The 20204-nt window shown below is 39.4% G+C and overlaps 1 non-coding gene and 1 pseudogene across 1 annotated transcript; both read left to right on the top strand.

Moving 5' to 3' along the window:
* Window positions 1-242: 242 nt before the first annotated feature.
* LOC114225578 (jupiter microtubule associated homolog 1 pseudogene) lies at window positions 243-886 on the top strand (annotated as a pseudogene).
* Window positions 887-19467: 18581 nt separating this feature from the next.
* Window positions 19468-19574, top strand: LOC114225601 (U6 spliceosomal RNA). Its single transcript, XR_003612603.1, has one exon. It is a non-coding gene; the product is annotated as a U6 spliceosomal RNA (small nuclear RNA).
* The last annotated feature ends 630 nt before the right edge of the window (window positions 19575-20204 follow it).

Here is a 20204-nt window from a genome sequence, read left to right as displayed (position 1 = left end):
GCCCAGAGTCTGCTTCTCCCTCTCTGTCTGCCCCTCCCCCTGCTCATGCATACTCCTATTTATGGCCACTATGTGAGAAAAACACTGTTGTCTCCGTTTTACAATGCCAGAACAGAAGCTTTAATAAATGGTGTCATGCCCAGTGCCAACCCCCGCTCTCTCAAGTAAATAAAAATAAAATCTTAAAAAAATAAGTAAATAGGGCAGAGGCTCCTGCAGCAGTCGCTGGCAGTCGGGTGGGGAGCACCTGTGCGCCCCTCGGACCTGACCCTTTCAGCACTCTGCTCCCGCTCCAGCCTACCTCGCTCTTCGGCACCATGACCACCACCACCACCTTCAAGGGAGTCGATCCCAACAGCAGGAATAGCTCCCGGGTTTTGGGGCCTCCAGGCGGTGGATCCAATTTTTCATTAGGCTTTGATGAACCAGCAGAACAGCCTGTGAGGAGACACAAAATGGCGTCTAGCATCTTTGGGACACCTGAGGAAAATCCTCCTTCATGGGCCAAGTCAGCAGGTGCCAACTCTAGTGGTGGCAGAGAAGATTCTGAGTCATCTGGACCCCAGAGAAGGAACTCTACTGAAGCAAATGCTGGAGACTTCTTAGATCTGAAGGGAGAAGGTGACATTCATGAAAACGTGGACACAGACTTGCAGGCCAGCCTGGGGCAGAGTGAGGAGAAGCCCGTGCCCGCTGCCCCTGTGCCCAGCCCAGTGGCTCCAGCCCCGGTGCCATCCTGAAGAAACCCCCCTGGTGGCAAGTCCAGCCTCGTCCTGGGTTAGCTCCGATTCTCTTGAACTCTGTCGTTTTGTTTGTTTGTTTTCTCCATGCTTGTGAACTGCACAACTTGAGCCTGATTGTACAACTTTTGGATTTGTTTCATTAAAAAAGAAGCACTTTAAAACAAAAACAAAAAAAAATAAGTAAAAAAACAAAAATTAAAACTAATAAATAAACTTTCATTAATCTACATGTTCTCTAGACTCCTTTCAAGATATCTTTTATTCTTTACAAAAACATTCTCAAAATATTTCTTACTCATTGATTCCATCATTTGCCACTTACACATTCCTCAGTCCATCTGATGTGACTTTGTCCCTTAACACTCCAATGCAACTATACTCATTAAGTACTTTGATGTCTTACAGTTCTCAGAGTTCTTTGCTACATTATATTGTACATTATATTCAAGACTGCTAGGAAATTCTTCTCCTTAAAACACCCTTTCCCCTTGGCTCTATTGATGTTCACTCTTCTGGTTTTCCTTCTCTCTCTCTGGCTATTCCTTCTCCATCTTCTTTGCACAAATATCAGTTATTGTTACTGACATTTTTAGAGCTGAAAGAGATTGTAAATATACAATATCTTCTATATTTATGTCTGTTTTAATATTAACTCTATACTTAAACATAAATTATCATTTCGATTGTCTTACAGTCATGTTCAATTCTTACTACATGATAATCTTCAGCATGTTATGAAATCTATAAATTCCCCCTTGACAAATCTAATTTTAATTCCCCTCAACAAACCCAAATTCAGGATGCCCCTTTTATCACCCTGTAGCATAAGTTTGCAGTTTTGTGTTTTGAACACAGACATACTGATTAGTCAAAGATTTAACAACTAAAACAAATTTCCTAAGTGCATATAGAGCCACAATGATGCTATAGAGAGATCATTTGCATATACTATGTATATATCCTCCCCCTTAAATTAAAATGACATACTGTGATAACTGCAGATGACAGGGAACTGGATATTGGACATTCTGGGTAAGATTAAATGAAAAATAATGAGACACTTTTGAACTTTCCTTTCAATGGGAAACAATAATTCCTTAGGAAATTAGCTCTAAATACTCTCCCCCGCCCAAAATGTGGGTTCTCTAAGTCATAGTGACCTTTTCCCACAACATTTTTATGACAAATATTCTCCTGGGGACAATCTGAAATTCAGGTAGTTTATGTCCCTTCAAATAACCAATAGGAAAGAACGTAAATAAAGCAAGCTGAGATCCCTATTTCAGATCAGTTTCCTTCCAAAATTACACATTCAGAAAGCTAAGTTCCCAGAAGTATCCAAATGTTAACTAGAATTATATTTTCATCTTAGTAACACAATGAAATCCATTACTTTAAAAAGCTGAACATCACTGTCAAGGCCACTCTTAAGTATCTATCAACTATGAGGATTATCCACACAGCAAGAAAGGCTTCTCCACAGCTGCATTTTCTCAGTGAGGAGAACCATGTCTGACCTGTGGAGCTTCTCTGATCCCTTTCTCTGTGACACAGGGGAAAGAGGACCTAGATTTGAATCATTTCTCTACCATCTATGAGGGGGTTGGCACCGGGCATGATGCCATTTATTAAAGCTTCTGTTCTGGCATTTGTAAAATGGAGAAAAAACAGTGTTTTTCTCACATAGTGGCCATAAATAGGAGATTAAATATTGTAGCAGAGAAGAGGCATAGACCCAAATAGCAACAATATAGGGGAAAATATTAAAAGATCATTAAAAGACAAAATATAGGTGGCACGAAGCATCAGATCAAGGAGGACTATAGTCAAGAGTCTAGAAAACTTGCCTTGGGGGGATAATCTGAGTTCTGCGAAAGAGAAAATATGTGTATTAGCCCCTGGTTCCTGGCACCGGGCTCCTAAAACCCATGTAATTTCCCAAGTGTTAAGAACACTAGAAGTACCTTTTGTTCTCATATTTGGTCTTTGACCCCAGTCCCTGACACAGAGTTCCTAAATTCCTTGAAGTTTCCTGGGTGATAGTCGGTATCTTTTGTTCTAGTGAACTGACTTTTGGTGGGCTCCTGGGTGGAGACTGGTCACCAGAAAAACCAACCCATGATTAGAAGCTCAGAACTTCTGGCCCTACCACCCATTCTCCAGAGGGAACAAGGACTGGAAATGGAGTTAAGGCTCGATCAAGCTTATGTGATGAAGCCTTCATAAAAATCCCAAAAGGACAAGGTTCATAGAGCTTCTGGGTGTTGGGAAAGTGGCATACCCAGAGAAGTCATGGAAGCTCCGTGCCCCTTCCCACACATCTTGCCCTACATATCTCTTCATCTGGCTGTTGATCTGTATCTTTTATCATATCTATTATTATATAATAAACTGGTAAGTATAAGTAAGTGTTTCCCTGAGTTCTGCAAGCTGTTCTAGCAAACAATCGAATCCGAGGGGGAGGAGGTCATGGGAACCTCTGATACAGAGCCAAGCTGGACAAAAGTTGTGGGTAACCTAGGAACCTAGTACTTGTGATCAGAGTGTGAAGTGGGGGGCATTCTTGCAGGACTGAGCCCTTAACCTGTGGGAACTGATGCCTTCTCCAGGTAGACAGTGTCAGAATTGAGTTAAATTTTAGGACACCCAACTGATGTTAGAGGGAACTGCTTGGTGTGAGAAAACCCCCACACATCTGGTGTCAGAGTGTTGTAAGTGTGGTGGTGAGAGAGTGAAAGAGCAGGAAGGAGGGTGACTTTCTCCTAACTCAGGCTCTAAAAAGTCACATGTTCAAATAGGTGGAATGAGTGGTAAAGAGACTGAGAAGGGGCAGGAAGGTGAAAAAAATATATTATGTAAATTTGGGCAAGATTCCATGAGACTGGCATTAGAAATGCACTGTTAGGCCCTATGGGCTCTTCTGGAAGGGACTCAAGTATAGGGAACTGGGTTCTGGAACACTAATGCAAGATTCAAGGGGAAGTGGGACATTCATCTGAGACAAGAGAAAAGTAGACATTCTCCATTAAAAGACAGAGATCAGCATAGAACAAAGATTTGGAATCTGACAGTCTCAGGGGGGGAAGAAGAACGGCTTACATAAAATACATAAAACCAAGTACTAAGATGTGTAGTAATGACTATGAAGAAAAAAAAAAGCATTCTGGAAAATTCTGATGGAAGGTAGAATAGCTAAAAAAAGGCTTCATGAAGGTTATGGGATCTAACTGGGAGCCTTCAAGGCTTAGAGGAAAGGCAGATATTCTGGTATTCAGCATTAACAAGGAATATGGAGTCCAAGAAAGAAATAACAGAGGAAACTGTTAAAGAAATAGGAAATGTAAACATACAGATTCCATTTCAACATGTCTGTTCATTACCATCTCCTTCAGAAAAAGAAAAAAATCAAACTGTGGGCACAAGGGAGGGAAGGGGAAACAGTTACTCAAAACAGGTGTCTTTGGTCGTAGTTTTTTCAAAAGTGAAAATATCAATTTGGGAATTCTCCACTGAAATAAGGCTTTTTCTCTCTACCATTTACTGATGATTATCAGTTTTCTGGTTGCAGTTTTGCATTTTATGTAGAAGAAACTGTCTCTGGGTTATTATGTATGTCAATGACAAGGTAAGAGTCAACTCACTGTTTGTGTTTTTGACAAGTTATGTGTAAATTGATACGGAAGTAACTTTTCAGATTGTGTCTCCCTTGATCTTGACTAGTGAAGCATAGAAATACAAAAATCTCCCATATTTTTCTCAGCTCACCAAGAAATGCTCTTGTGAATAAAGTCAGAAGCCTTTATTATCCATTTACAGGACACTCCTCAGATCCCCCCACACTGACCCCTCTCCCACCCTCCCAAACACCCCCACCCCACTCTTGTTCCCAGATCCCCAAGCCCTCTTCTCTTCACATGAGCTTGTGGGGTGAGTTATGTCTCAGGATCTGGGACCCATCATTCCTTAAACATCATACTTTAGTTCACTTTGACAGCCATTTGCTAAAACTAAGTCCTCATTTTGCACAATCTCTATGGTGCCTAATTGTCTGCCTTGTCCTTTCTACCTGTGGCTTAGCAAAAGGGCCAGAATGCATATCTTCTAGAACTAGGAAACAATCTTACATTTGCCAATCCTGCCCCCAGGGTGCATTCCCTATTCCCCTGCAGCTAACCTTCCTAGAACACGTCATGTCACAGGAAGCCACACCCCCAGGCTGCTCACCTATATTCATTAGGCAAGAATTAAACCACTGCCCAGAGTACATGCTGATCTTTCAGACAAAATGCAACTTCCTCCTACCTCTTTGTCAATGGCCCCAAAATTTGACCTACCATCTACATATTTTTTCGCTGATGACTTTGTTCCGTGTTATAGGTTAGTGGTTGAGATAATGATGTAGACTATTTTGACTCTTTGCTAGCCTTTGTTAGGAGGAATAAAGTCCAAGAGAGAATTTACTCAATCTCTTCACGTAGCTGGTATATGTAAACCCATGAGCAATGGGGAAGCCATAAACTGCCTGCCCCCTTCACAGCAGCGCAGAGAAAGTCAATCTACCAGTGTAAGTAAGGAGCAGAGGCAAGCCAAAAAGACCCAGACCACCAACCAAACCTTGCTTCCCTTGCCTTCTTATAGCTGCATTCCTCCCCCTTCAGGTTAATGAGCCCTGGATCCCTATAAAAACTTTACTCAAGTCTATTTCTGTTCTCATGTGCCATAACCAATATACGTTACTTGTGATATACCCCAGGAAGGACCGCAGTGGCCTGTCGACCACATGGGTCTGGAATTCCGGAGGGAGATACTCAGGAGCACAGGGCCTCCTGTCATTTAAAAAAATAAGTGACCACTGAATGTGATTTCCTCTTCATGGGATGCTCTTCTAAATTCCTCCACCAACCCCTCACTCACTCACTCAAAAGCTACTCCTTGTGTCAAATGTCACCAGGTAGAGATAGTCTCTCCCTCCTCTAAATTCCACCCTAGTCTCTTCAAGAAGGTAAATTATAGGGCACCTGGGTGGCTCAGTCAGTTAAGTGTCCGCCTTTGGCTCAGGTCATGATCCCAGCGTCCTGGGATCGAGCCCTGCATCGGCAGGGAGTCTGCTTCTCCTTCTTACCCTCCTCTCCTCCCGCTTCTGCTTTCTCTCTCTAATTAAAGAAAAAAAAAAGAAGAAGAAAGAAATTCATTTAAAAAATTTATAAAAATGGGCACCTGGGTGGCTCAGTTGGTTAAGCATCTGCCTTCGGCTCAGGTCATGATCTCAGGGTCCTGGGATCGAGCCCCGCATCGGTTCCCTGTTCAGAGCCAGCTTCTCCCTCTGCCCCTCCCACCCCCACTCGTGCTCTCTCTCTCTCTCTCAAATAAATAAATAAAATATTTTTTTAAAAAGAAGGTAAATTATACTCTTTACACTGTTTTTTCTAACAGTGGGTGGGGATGGCTAACTTACATGTATGACGCTGACAGTTTTTCTCACTCATGTAGGATTGCTGAGCAATCCTACTTAGTTCCCGGTAGGCCTGCTATTCAGATAACGGCTACCCTGATAAATTCCACCACTGGAAATCCCAGGACTTTTCTCTCCCCCTTGTAGGTCATGGATAGATTCCCACCTGAAGTCCACGAGCCTGTCAAAGAGTCCTGCGTTAAGAATTACATGGCTTCAGAAGAGCAGATGGTTTCACTATGTGAAAGACTTGCACCTAAAAAAACAACATCGTCATAACACCCCCAAAACTAAGACATCTACATTTCCCATAACATTAAATAGAATTATTCTATGTGTAAATCACATTGTTTCCATCTGCTTTTCATAAATGGCAGTGACAGAAATGGGAGGAAGGGAAGAGCAACGAGATGTGGAATTTGGTGGACATTCTATCCCACTGAGCCCCTCAGAGGAATGCGCCCTTCCCCAGAACTGAGAAAACACCTCTCAGTCACCACGGCATGGAGAAGCAAACTACACAAGTCCCATAACTGAATTATAAAGTTGTCCTATCTTTATATTAACCTAAAGATAGTGAATACCACAGGAAAATAATAAATTTTAATACTTCATATCTGAGTTTGCACAAACTCAACATGGAATTGTATTTGATATGATCTAGATGAAAGATCTCAAAGTTTTTTATTCTATAAGCTTCTGTTTTATTTTCCTAATATATGCATGTTTTACTTTTTATTTTTTTTAGTCTGCAAAAGCAATAAAAATCTGTCTATTTTGGTAAGAAAAGGCCTTGAAAGCACCCTTTGTAAAGCCAGTGCTGAGATATAAAATATCAAATTATTGCATATTAAATTTATTCTTGATCATTTAATGTGAATAGTTACACATCAAGAAATTACAAAGGGATTGTACGTATTGGTATGTCTGAGGTGATATATGGAATCGTTAGAATTTAATGTTCTTTTTGTTAATTGAGCAAAGAGAAATGCAGCACCAGACCCCTCCAGTGTAAATAATGTAGTGCACTAAGAAGATATAAATAAAAGTTTAGATAAGGAAGAATTATGAGGCTTTGATGTTTAAATATCTTTTGAAAACACTTCAGAGTAAACCTAATGATTCTTAAGAATGGCCAAATGGATGGCTGCTATTATGAGCATCAAGCCTTAGAGTCCACACCATTGGCAAGAGAAGTATTACAACCCTAAGCAAACCTCATTCCTAAATCGGATGGACATTAAGCTAACATGTTGCCAAGAAAAACATTTCTCAGTCACTGCCCCGAATAAGAGTCTTTCCTATGTGCATGGGAGGAAGTCATTTGCCAGATGTTGCTGTTTATTTTACAAGTCTCCCTTTGACTTATGCTTATTTCCTCTTGACCTCCCCAACTTCTCCCATACACATCACGTGGAGAAAAATCAAGACCTTGTAAACCTTGCTAAAAAGTACCTAGCTGTTCTAGTCAATACCACAGTCTCCACATGTGTTCTTGTTTATGAATCCAGCCTAACTGCTGACAGAGACTGAATGATTAAGCCTCCCCCACTCAATGCTATCTGGACATCCATCAGTAGAACATGCTATTTTACAACTTAGCATCATGAATGCCATCTATGATGGAAACTTTCTCTTTTATGATAACAACAAACCTATCAGTGATAAATCAAGATAAATAAAATAAAAGGAAGTCAAAACGAAAGGGAAAGATTGTGTTATTTTCTAAAGGCATGTTATGTCTTTAGAGCTCCCAAAAGATCACTCAGCAGAATGTTAGAGGTTACATTTTACCAAATGGGATTCTAGCAGGAATTGCACTGTGATCTTGCTTTCTCTGCCTGATGGAGAATCAAACTGGCTGATTCAGCAATAAGGTCCTGTTTAATTTCTATGTTACACATATGTTGCTAACTTTATGTTAAAATGACCTGGTCTGCACGTAGGCTGCTTTGTCCTCAGAGGTCTCACACCTCCCACACCTACTTGCCAAAGCCAACAACTTTTGCAGAGAAGGTTGCTTCTGCTACCGTGGCTCAGCTTTAGCTTTTGCATTCTTCTTTGATTCCCATTGTCCTGCCCCATTTGCTATCTTCTGGGTCCATTCCTAAGGCAGAAGCTGAAAAAACTGGGGTGACAGATAATGGGGCCAGGGGAATAGGAAAAGCATGGTTGAAGTTCAGTCAGCTAAGAACATTCTGTAAATGTGCTTAGTCGGACTGAGATCTTCAAGGGCCACTCAAGGAACTCAAAGAGGTTACATTTAAATCCTCTCTAAAAATGTTTGTATGTATACAGACAACCCCTCATATTATTCCCTTAGCACATTCTAATACACAGAGAGTGGTGCTGGGCATTACAAGGTGCCCAACAGTCATTGAATGAATGAATGAATGAATGAACAAATGAATGGATGAATAAATGGATATTTATACAACAGTTCCTTGGGTGAGAAACTAAGCAAAGATATCCTCATGATATCTTTGTGAAAACACTCAATTGGTAGGCTAGTTAGTAAGGCTTGGCCTCTCCCAAGTTTTTGTCAAAATTTCTCATGAGAATTAAGCAAAAATTGCCTCCATGTGGTTGCAAACCCCAGAATCCTTTGGATCTTATTCACCTAGTTGGCCAAGTTTTGAAAAATATCTAATGCTGCAATTTACATATTTTAATCTGGTATTTTATAGTCAGTGTGTTTTTAAAACACATTATTTTCAGTTCAATAACAAACTTGATTGTGGTTTAGTGTAGTGTTCTCAAGTAGAAAACTAGTTTGCTTTTTTTAAATTTTCAATCCAAAATAAGCAGACATTTTTGCAAAATAAAAGAGATGAATTACCAGAAAAAGTAAATAAAAACATCCATGTTCACTGCAGCACTATCCAAAATAGCCAAGATATGGAAATAGCCAAGTATTCATTAGCAGATGAATGGATAAAGAAAATATGATAGACATAAATGTGATATATGTGCATTATATGTATATGCTATGTTGATATCTATACACATACATACGAATATATATAATAGAATATTATTCAGCCACGAGAAAGAAGGAAATCCTGCCATTTGCAACAACATGGATGAACTTAGAAGACATTATGCTAAGTGAAATAAGCAAGAGAAAAGACAAATACTATATGATCTCACTTACAAATGAAAACTTAAAAAAAACAAAAACCAAAAAACCCTCACAGAAACAGAGAATAGAATAGTGGTTACCAGGGGCTGAGGGGTAGAGGAGACATGGAGATGCTAGCCAAAGAGTACTAGGCTTCAGTTATAAAATGAATAAATTCTGGGGAATCTAGTGTACAGTGTAGCAGTTACAGTTAATAATACTATCTCATGGAGTGCCTGGGTGGCTCAGTCAGTTAAGCACCAGACTCTTGATTTCAGTCATGATCTCAGGGTTGTGAAATCAAGCCCACCATGGGGCTCTGTGCCGGGCATGGAGTCTGTTTGGGATTCTCTCTCTCCGTCTGCCCCTCCCCACCACACTCTCTCTCTCCCTCTCTAAAAATAGTAATACAAATATAATAAAAATAAATAAATAATACCATATTGTATACTTTGCTAAGAGAGTAAATCTTAAGTTTCTCACTAAAAAAAAAAAAATGATAACTGTGTGAGGTGATGGACATGTTAATTAACTTGATCGTGGTAATCACTTCACAACATATACATATATCAAATCATCAGGTTGTACACTTTAAATATATACAATTTCATCTGTCAATTATACCTCAATGAATTAGAGAAAACAAGAAAATAAAAACAAAAGGCACAGAAAATGCCATTGTTTCTATCACTAGATTCAACAGGCATAAAATTACACTTTCAAATTTCTTCCAATTACCCCAATGTTTCTAAGCACTCTCAATGTTTGTATCTGTCTGGTCACAAGCGGTTTACAATCAGTCGGGTCAGCAGCACCAATCTGTAGATCACATTAAGGGGTACACTGAGTTAGGGCCAGTCTTCCTCCTTTTGCCCTGATGTAGGGCAAATAAGTCAGAGTATGTTCACATTTTGTATTATATTCTCTCCATAACACTTAGCACTGAGATCTTTGCAGAGGGGAAAGATCCCTCTGTGTTCCCAATATTTTTCCAGCATAAAATTATGAAGTCATTTTCAATCACTGTATGCTTCAAGTTTTTGAAATACTAAGGATTAAAAATTTGTCAAAAGTTAGAAAATAGGGGCGCCTGGGTGGCTCAGTCGTTAAGTATCTGCCTCCGGCTCAGGTCATGATCCCAGGGTCCTGGGATTGAGCCTCGCATGGGGCTCCCTGCTCCGCGGGAAGCCTGCTTCTCCCTCTCCCACTCCCCCTGCTTGTGTTCCCTCTCTCCTGTCTCTCTCTCTGTCAAATAAATAAATAAAATCTTAAAAAGAAATGTTAGAAAATAAAGGTCACTAAGAAAATGTCTCTTTTTCACTAAAAGTGATTCATCTCACTTAGATGTATCCATGTTCTCCCACTGAAATGCTACCAAGCCCTATTTTCTTGACATTATATATGTCTAGGCAACACTGCATGACTCCTAACTTGTTGCCCTTTGAAAGGACTAGGAGAGGGAAGACTGTGTTTTATGTGTTCTTTTCAACACACTCTCTCTCTCTCTTCTCCCTCTCTCCTTCCCTCCTTCCCTTCCTCACACACACACACACACACACACACACACAGCACATGTCATAATGTCACATATCACTCTTAGCAGTTAAGACTGTGGCTTTTAACCAGACAGGCTTTATTCAAGTTCTGACCATGCCACTTATTAGCCATGAGATCTTGGGCAAGTCACTCTTTCTTCCATGTCCAGGTTTCACAGTTGATTCTCCATAAAGATTTTTTGAATGAGAAAAGGGGTACAAAAAGAAAAATGGTATTGAAGAGCAGTATGGTAGAAGGTAGACAAGTAGCATCATAATTTTTCATTTATGCCAGGTTCACAGAGTTAGAGAGAAAATATATATATATACATATATATAATAAATGTTTATACACACACACATGTATCCAGCAATTACCGACTCAGATCATAGTCTAAAGTACATTATCAAGAACAGAAACAATGGACTGTTCTACGAAAACAAATGATAGCGCCCTTCTTCCTGATGGCCAAAAAATTACCTGAGCAAGGAAACAGAAAACCTAAGTTTAAAATACCACTATTCTGTCTTATTAAGTCTGTGCTTACCACACATTAAAAAAAATAAGTTTAAAATACCTCTATTCTGTCTTATTAAGTCTGTGCTTACCACACATTAAAAAAAATATGAATTGAATCAGAATGAACAGATATTTCTAACAAAAGCCATTATTCAACCACCATTTTATAAATATTTGCAGGGCTTAAACATAGCAAAATGAATCAAATCTTACACAAAAAAAATTACCGCAGGAGAAACTTCTAAAGTTATTATTGCTCCATTACTCCTTCCCTCACAGTGAAAGATGCAGATTATACAGACTCACACAAGCAATAAAGTACAATTTCAGAAGAGCTTTGTTACACAAAGTGTAAAAGTTTTAGTGAATTTTTATGCTGTAAATGGAATGGGGACCCTCCAGCAGAGGGGCCATAAATCATAGGAGATAGGGAAAGGACAAGGAATTTGAGATCAGAGGCCATGGGAAGACCACGTTGTACTGCCAATTTTTAGCTGCAATTTAGTTTTCCTGCATCTTTTCTCTACAAATAATGATACATACTCCCAGAGGAGTGTTATAAGAAATACACAATACAACATATCTGAAAAGCGTTTTTGTAAGTTTTCAAATGTTCTTAAAGGTGATATGAAAAAAAAAACCCACTCCACTTTAATTTATGAAGCTTCCATAAGGGCAGAAATGCAGAGAGCCCTGTTTAAAATGATAACATAGAAATATACACCTTTGAAATTACTGATATAATCTTGGCATCAAGTGCACAGATCCCAAGGCTGCATAGCTTTATCAAGAAACTGCCAAACACAGAGCAATGTGAGGCATGTCACGTTTCCCTCAATAAATGCTCTTCTTATTCCCCATCTTCTAAAGAGACAGAAAATGCAAACTTCTTCCCAACCAGTCAAAATAATTGTTTTTCCATTAGGAATTGTGTTTTTTTGAAGCAGTAATAGACAGGGCAGCACCCAAAGCAGTGTTATAACACACACACAAAAAAAATGGAAGCCAGAATACGTGCCCATCCCCTTCCTTAGCTCTACATTGGAAAGAAGCACAAAGGCTAGAGAGGGAATTATTTCCCACAAGGTCTCTTTATTAACTGTCTGTAGACATCTGCATTTTTGGAAATAAACTTTCCCAAGTTCACTTCCCATTCCCTGGTACAAACAGCATGTGGTCATTGTCTGCAAGCATGCTGCTCAGGTGATTCATGTTAGAAAGAGGGTCTTGCCCCAGTACTGAGCACTGAATTGTTCTGGTGCTTCAACTGCCAGTGCATGTTAGTTTTGGAAGAGCAGACATATGGAAAACTGATCTTCTCATATTCGTTGGCTCTGATACTTTGCATGTCAGATGAAACAGCAATGCAAAACTAAAATTGTTCCAGACCAAAGAAGACTCTGAATTTTGTTTGGCTTCTAGGAGACACAGAGTCATGCTGGGAAAGGCACTCCAATGGCAGTCTGGAGATGTGCATTCTAGGCTCAGCACTGCCACTCACTGTGGCAAATCCCTCTGCTCTCAGCGTTTCAATTTCTACATTTCTGAATTGGAGAATTTATCCTAGATTAAGATTTGATGATCACAAATAAAACAGAGCATATCAGATTAAAGTCTTCAACAATTTTTCTATATTTACATGAATAAAGTTAAAAATAGAGCTACCCTATGACCCAGCAGTTACACTACTAGGTATTTATCCAAAGGATACAAATATAGTGATTCGGAGGTGCACATGCATCCCAATGTTTATAGCAGCAATGTCCACAATAGCCAAACTATGGAAAGAGCCCAGATGTCCATCAACAGATAAATGGATAAAGAAGATGAAGTACACACACACACACACACACACACACACACACACACACAAACACACACAGGAATATTACCCAGCCATCAAAAATAATGAAATCTTATCTTTTGCAATGATGTGGATGGAACTAGAGGGTATTATGGTCAGTGAAATAAGTCAGTCAGAGAAAGACAAATACCATATGATTTCACTCATATGTGGAATTCAAGAAACAAGACAGATGAACATAGAGGAATGGAGTAAAAATAAGATGAAAATTGAGAGGGAGGCAAACCATAAGAGACTCTTAATCATAGGAAACAAACTGAGGGTTGCTAGAGGGGAGAGAGGTGCGGGGGACAGGGTGTAACTGGGTGATGGACATTAAGGAGGGCACGTGATGTAATGAGAACTGGGTATTATATGCAACTGATGAATCATTGAATTCTACCTCTGAAACTAATAAAAAAAAAGTGCTTTATTTGAAACTAGACCGTCTCTTGTCAGAACCAAGACTGGAAAGTAAAATTACTTAAAGTAAGAAGTTATAAGCAGCTTTCTACTGAATCATTTCAATCACTGAGATATTCATTAAATAAGTATTAGTCTATACACTTCTTACGAAATTTGGTGAACTAAAACATTACTTTTATTTATATACCTTTTCCTCTCTACTTCTCACACCTATCTACATCACTTATAGAATGAGGAATTTCTCCTTCAAGTTATGGAAAAGCAAAAGGGAATCTAATAATGATTAGTAAGCTCTGTTTAAAGGGGAAAATACTGAATTTTTATTTACCTTTTAGAGTGATACATCCATTACAAAAATTTTGAAAACAATTAATGAAAAGAGGTGAATTTGCTTTTACTAAATTTTCTTTCAGACTTTCTCTAGGCATAAACTTTTTAGAAGGCAGCAGAGTTCTTTTGTAACATGGCTGTGGTCATAATGTACATATGATTTTGCATCCTGCTTTCCTCACTTAGGTTAACACAACCATTTTTCTGAGTTACTAGAAACTCTGGATTTTCATGGGTTGCATACTATTCAGCAAACACACACACCAAAATTTATAGAGCCATTCCTCGATGGAGGAGCTTTTTTTAAGTAGTAAGCTGGTACACAAGTTTATTATTTGTGTGTAAGTATGTAAAACTTTCATCAAGGGGATAAATTGCAATCCGTGGGAATGGGATAGGAACAAAGAGAAGCAGCAGCCCAGAACCTTCCAACTACTAGGTAACTAGCTCTTTGGAATAGAGGCAACTAAGGAATCCAGGGAAAGGCCTTGCACACGGCCTCCATGGAGACATGGTAGTCAAGGAAACTGGGCCTCCTGGTAACTAAGTTAGAATAAATACTCATTTCTGGGAGAAGTCCCACCCATTCCACAGCCAGGCAAAAATGCTCATCAAGGACAATCTGATTTTCTACAGCAGCAGAAAATAGCCTCCAACGTAGCTTGAGGTAAAAGGCCAAGTGCAGGTGACAAATTCTGTTGTCTAAAGTGCTTGGAAGACAGTAAGGTGAGAGCCATCCCCTGGAGTGTGGAAGTTGTTAAGGAAAAGGAAATGCAGTTGGCTTTCAAGCTCAGGGGATCAGTAAGGAAATTTTTGTAATTGCTCACCAGGGTCTGCAATGTATTCGTGTATATTATTCACAGGAATTACATAAACAAATTTCTTTTTTTTATTTAAGATTTATTTATTTATTTGTCAGAGAGACAGAGACAGAGAGGGAGCGGGGGGGGGGCGGGGAGCGGGAGAGGCAGAGGGAGAAACAGGCTCCCCGCTGAGCAGGGAGTCTGATCCAGGACTTGATCCCAGGACCCTGAGATCATGATCTGAACTGAAGGCAGACGCTTAACAAATGAGCCACCCAGGCATCCCAAACAAATTTCTTTTTTTAAAACTGTTTTCCTTCTTTTATATAACACTGGAGTTAAGGAGATATACAGAGGATTCATCCTTCCTTGATAGACCCATCTTAAGTGAATCCTACATTTAAACTTTCATAACTACCCTGAAAGATATATGGAAGACCTAACATTATTAGAAAATCTTTCCCAATAGTAGTTTAAAATGTACCAATGACAACAGAGTGATACCTATGTCGAAAGCTTAGAGAAATATGGCTAACTTAACACACAACTTGAAATTTTAAAGTAAAGGGTAGTGACTTTGCAAAGTATTTTAGAATTTAAAGTGACTTGGACCAATTTTTTTAAAACACACAGAAAAGTAAACTGTACAAATCCAAGATGTAAAATGACTACAAATCCTATGAAACACAAATTGCAATCTGAGAAGTTAAAAAAAAACATATTTCAAAGAAAACAATTTTGATGAAGTTTATTAGACATGAGACTGTTAGAGTTTCTTAATTCCTTTTCCTTCAAAGTGTGTAAGAATATGGCAGAGAACTTTCTCTAAAAAAAAAAAATTCAGGAGGAGTTTTGTAAAAGAAAAAGATAGCCTAAAGTCTAGACTGCCTCTTAAGAGCCCTTCCTGTGTACTAACCCCAAATTTCATTCATTACTCATCTCCTTAGAGGTAATCCAAACAGATTAGGAAATAAAATGCTTTTTTCTTCTGTCTTCTTTTTCGCTTTGCAAACTGTTTTTAAATTAATACTTCCTGCTCCCTCCCTAGAACCCTGGAACCTTTGCAAACCGTTGTTAAATAGCTATAATCCCTCTCATATTCATTCAACATTCCCCACCCCTCCCAAGATAAGCAACACCCACTTGAAGGTATCATAGTGTCAAATGCTATAATAAAGGAAAAAGTGATTTACAGCAGCTGGTAAACATAGGTTTCTAATTCGAGAAAACACTGCAGAAGACAGAGATCTTTGTTTTAGACAGGGATTGTGAGAGTTTCTGAACTGTTAGTACTTCAAAGCCTCATTTTCTTATACTATATAAAACGCAAATCATAACTTATTTCTCATTGCTCCTTGGGACTAAACAATACTTAAAATAATTACTAGACCTGCCAATTTTTTTTAATTTGTACATTCATTTTCTTGTGCAATTTCAGTTTGTTGGAGTCAATTACAGCAATGATCTATGATTTACTCTGGTAAATTTCCATGGCTTTTTGCAAAGAAAAACTCAAAGAATTTTAGCAAAAGAAATGATGTGCTGCAAAAGAGAAAATACACACATCAAGTTCTGAATGCTGGGAGGCAGAATCAAAGGAAAAATTGTTCCCACCATCTTTCTGGAAGAAATCTTTGCAGACATGGCTACCAAGGATCTATATAATCTAGCATTCTTTTTTTTAAAGATTTTTTTAATTTATTTGACAGAGAGAGAGGCAGTGAGAGAGGGAACACAAGCAGGGGGAGTGGGAGAGGGAGAAGCAGGTTCCCCGCTGAGCAGGTAGCCCGATGCGGGGCTCGATCCCAGGACCCTGGGACCATGACCTGAGCTGCAGGCAAACACTTAACTGACTGAGCCACCCAGGCGCCCCTATAATCTAGTATTGTTAAAGGTATTTGTTTCTTAGTTAAGAAATACATTAAATTGAGTAACAAAGGAGAGAAAACAAAACCCACAAGATTCTCTTTGGATTTAAGACATCCAAAGCACTGACTTTTACCAAATAGCAATAACAACCCCATTAACACAGTTCCAATCTTCCCACTGTTAAGTGATTTTCTTGATTCCATATACTTTTGGCATGCATTGTAAATAAAAGCTCTTTTAAGGTTTAAAGATCTCTAGTCACATAGTGGTCCAAACTCAGACACTAACTGTAGTGTCTGGCTAACGCAAATGGAAATATTTATAGTTTCCCAATTAATCAAAGGAATACTTGATCTAAGATTGAACCACAGCACCCATAATCATGTACAATTTCCTTAGTTAACTAAATCTTACTAACCAGCAAGAATTTACATTGTAATTTTCACAATTTTTAAAATTTATTTATTATGCAGGGTTTTTGTAGAAATAAAAGGAGGAGTCCATCTCAGGCAGCACAGAGTGTCAGTATCTTGCCCAAAGACTCTGGAAATCTTTGGGGAAGTGTACTGGAGAATTCATCACCAAACGGATTTTAACATCCAGGTGAGTGGTTCTCAAATTTCAGTATGTGTCAAAGTTGCTGTGGTTAGGGTGAGGAATCTCTAATTTTACCGCAGGTGATTCAGATACCCACCCACGCTTCCAAACCTCTGATCTAGATTGGACATTCAAGATGGCTTTCATTTTGTTCTAGGAATTACCTTCTAATGTACTTCATCTTATCAGCTCTAGATTGAAATGGGGGTTGTCCTCAATTTCTATGACTCCCTATTGCCTTTGTCTTCTTTGTCCATGATTAATTGCTCTCTGCTTTCCAGCAACAACTCACTGTCTGGTTAAGTCTCCCCTGACCCTAGGGACAGGAAAGAGGGGTCAGCTCTACCAGGGGGAAACCCTGTGGCTGAGGGAGACCTGAATTCAATTAACTTAGTTCAATGATATCTCAATTTCCTTGGAGAAAAAGAACACTTCAAGTCTTCAAATAAACTGCTGTAACAGCTGGATCTAGATGAAATGCATGACACTGCTTCCGCTCTGGAAGGTCCTCATTCTTCAGAAAATACCGTGGGAAATCTGCTGACAATTTCCTGCAGCCTGACCAACACTAATTCCCAATGATGTCAACCATTTCCTCTCCATGTGGTTTTGCAAAGCCCTTTGTCATGGCAAAATCTGTTCTTGAAGGGAACTTGCTAAGATATATTTTGCTCCTGTGGTATCTCATATGCCCGGAGAAGTGCCTGGAACATAGTAGGCACACAATAAATATCTGTTAAATGAATGAATGGTTTCCTGCCACATGAACTCTGTGATCTTTATCACTGCCAAGGACATAATAAATTCAGTACACAGCCCTTTGCAAAATATCAAAGGAGCTATCTTTGTGCATTACTGAGCTACCACAGAGATGACTTCCATTTTATAAACATATTCATCAATGAAACTTGTCTTAAATACAGCATTGTTCAGGTTTCTTACCTGTACCATAAGTCAATTCTGATATGGTATCAGATTTTTAGTATTTGTTTACAAATTTAGACCATCTGATGCCTGCTAATACAAGATGGGACTTTACCCTAATATATTTTCAAGCATGATCATATTCACAAAAGACTCTATCCTTAAATACACAAGCAGAATCCTGATGCAACCCTCTGCCATCTGAATTGTGTTGCTGTTTCTGAAAAGGCTACATTTCCCAGGATGGGCACCTCCGGTTTCATACTGACCCATCAACTGAGTGCTCTTTCTACATACATTAGAAGCAAAAAGCCTGCTCTATTTAAATAGAGCTTAGATTACGTGAATTAAAACTACAAGTTTTACTTATGCAGAGGTAGACTCTATCCAATAAAGATGATCTCTAGAAGTTGTCTGTCAATCCAATTTTGTAAACTGAATTATATTCTAAAGTACTGGGGGTGGGGTACCTGAGTGGCTCAGTCAGTTAAGCGTCCAACTCTTGATTTCAGCTCAGGTCTGATCTCAGGTTTGTGAGATCAAGCCCTGCATTCGGCTCCGTGCTGGGTGTGGAGCCTGCTTAAGATTCTCTCTCTTCCTCTCCCTCTGCCCCTCCCCCTGTTAAAAAAACAAAAAGTACTGGGGAGCTTGTCAGTCAGCTGATGCCAGCTGAAGATACTTCCTTTTGTAATGACAAAAAAAGAAAGGTAATTGTAAAAGTAAATCCTTTTACCACCAACAAATTTGTCATTTTTGCTATTAAAGTAATATTTTGTTTCAGCACCTTGAGGAGACCCTTTTGGATAGGATTCGTGTTTTAAAGGGAGAGACTAAGGCAAAAACAAAACAAAAAAAAAAAAACACACATTTTTTTTTAAAGATTTAATTTATTTATTTGACAGAGAGAGACAGCAAGAGAGGGACCACAAGCAGGGGGAATGGGAGAGGGAGAAGCAGGCTTCCCGCCGAGCAGGGAGCCCGATGCGGGGCTCGATCCCAGGACCCGGGGACCATGACGTGAGCCGAAGGCAGATGCTTAACGACTGAGCCACCCAGGCGCCCCCTACACAGATATTTTATCAGCCAAGTGAATTTTGCCTAAATTCTTTCTTCCACTGAACAGACATTTATTGAAATGTTCTCTAAGCCAAACATTAAGCAATAGAGAACTGGATAGTCATAGCCCCTGGCCTCATAAAGTTGACATTCAAGAAGGAAATGTGAACATTAAGAAAATACAAGTACAATAGGTGTTAAGAAAGAAATTCAGATTGATATGGGGATATTTAAAATGACATCTTCAAGTGCTCGCTTTGGCAGAACATATACTAAAATTGGAATGATACAGAGAAGATTAGCATGACCCCTACACAAGGATGACATGCAAATTCACGAAGCATTCCATATTTTAAAAATAAAATGAAATAAAATGATATGACATCTTCAAGGCCTTCCTGGGGATACCGCATTTAGGCTGAGTTCTGAACAATGAGTGACAGTTGGCCAAGCGGTAAGAAGAAATAGCACGCTCTTGGTTCAGAGACAACAGAAAGACTGTTACATAAAAGGAACCGAACAAAGCCCAGCAAGGCCAACGTAGAGAAGAGATGGGAGAGGAGGGAGAGGTTGGGGGTAGAGACTGAAGGGTATGGTTAGGATTCAGTTTGTGGAGGTCCCTGCCACTGTGTGAGATGTTTAAGACTTATTCCTGAGGACAGTAAAAAACCACTGAAGGGAGTAAAAGCAGGTATCATGGTAATGGCTTCATGAACACATATAAAGCAAACAACACTCAGCAATTCTTACTAGAGCCATCTGTTGCAGCCTAAGGTAACCTCCAAGGGGAAGAACCAGAGACATACAGCCTGGCAAGCAGATAGTTGATTTTAGGCAGTGAGCCCAAGGAACAGGAGTGGGGGACTGGAAGGAGTGAGATGAAGGAGAGAAAGCCAATCAATCCAAAGGTGCACTACTGAGCACTACTGAGCAGACCTCCACTGTGGGCAGCAGATCTCCATTCCACAAGGGACAACTCCAAGAA

This window comes from Eumetopias jubatus, unplaced genomic scaffold (assembly GCF_037043125.1).
Source record: "Eumetopias jubatus isolate StellerSeaLion01/CBP00866 unplaced genomic scaffold, mEumJub1_p1.0 scaffold_2, whole genome shotgun sequence".
NCBI classification, from domain to species: domain Eukaryota; kingdom Metazoa; phylum Chordata; class Mammalia; order Carnivora; family Otariidae; genus Eumetopias; species Eumetopias jubatus.
This window is presented reverse-complemented; position numbering and strand designations above follow the sequence as displayed.